We start from the raw sequence: 1,058 nt of genomic DNA on the forward strand, positions 1-1,058 counted from the left end.
TGTGCGGTTTTTCATGTGAATTGTTCTTCAGTGACAAGAACAATTCCATTAAAAAAGAAAAATCCAAACTTTGGAAGTCAGACCTTGAAAAGGGTACCACTTATGAAAACATTTTATCACTGAAATCTGCATTTATGCATATGAATGAGCATGCTGATATTGTCCAGTGAACTGTGCAGCATTAGCTGGCCTAATTTAGCTGCGATTTTCAAAGGAACATAAGGGAGTTGGCTGCCCAGCTCCTTTTAAAAATTGCAGCTGAATGCTTGTCTGTTTTGCAGTCACAAAAGACAGCTTTTGTAACTGTCCCATGCTTTCCCCTCATTTAAAATTTTGCTTCAAAAATGGAAGTATATATAAGAAAGTATTATCTAGTTTGCCATGTCATGTAGCTATGAGAAAGCCAAAAGTGAAATGGGTTTGGTGGTAAGAAGTTAGAATAAAAGGCTGTTTGTCCTTAGAAGTGTCTATATAGGCTTCTTCTTTCTGCCTCAGAATTGGAGAAAAACCCAATGCTATAGGCAAGGACTGTATTGCTTCTCTTTGCAGGGTATATTTTGTTCTGAACCGCTGCTCTGACCGCAATAGCAGAACTCAGTGATTTTGACAGAGGTAGGATCCAGCAGCGATAATTGTGTGCACTTTTAAACTGCTGTGTTAGCTGATGACTTGAGCCCACGTCGCGTTCTGAGCTCCCCAGTTGTCCATTTGGTTACGTGCTTACCCGTGCTTTAGCCTGTGTTCCAGATAAGCCATTCAGCTCGTCAAATTGGGAGACTCAAGCATATAGTGGGGAACGGCTGAAACTTAAGCACTATCTCGGTAGCCAGTCTGGATAACACTAGCTTGAGCCATGTGGCATAGTGACATTCAAGTTCAGTGGCATTCAAGTTCAGTGCACTTGGGCAGCGATAAGGGAGACGAGGCAGCATAGCCTGTGTTCTTGCTGTTTCGCCTCTGCAGCTCCAGAAAGGTGCTTAAACTCATAGTTATCTTTAAGCATGTGATTATCTCTGCATGAGTCAATGCGGCCAGCTACAGGCATCCAGTTAAGCATG

Source organism: Struthio camelus, chromosome 25 (assembly GCF_040807025.1).
Source record: "Struthio camelus isolate bStrCam1 chromosome 25, bStrCam1.hap1, whole genome shotgun sequence".
Taxonomy (NCBI): Eukaryota; Metazoa; Chordata; class Aves; order Struthioniformes; family Struthionidae; genus Struthio; species Struthio camelus.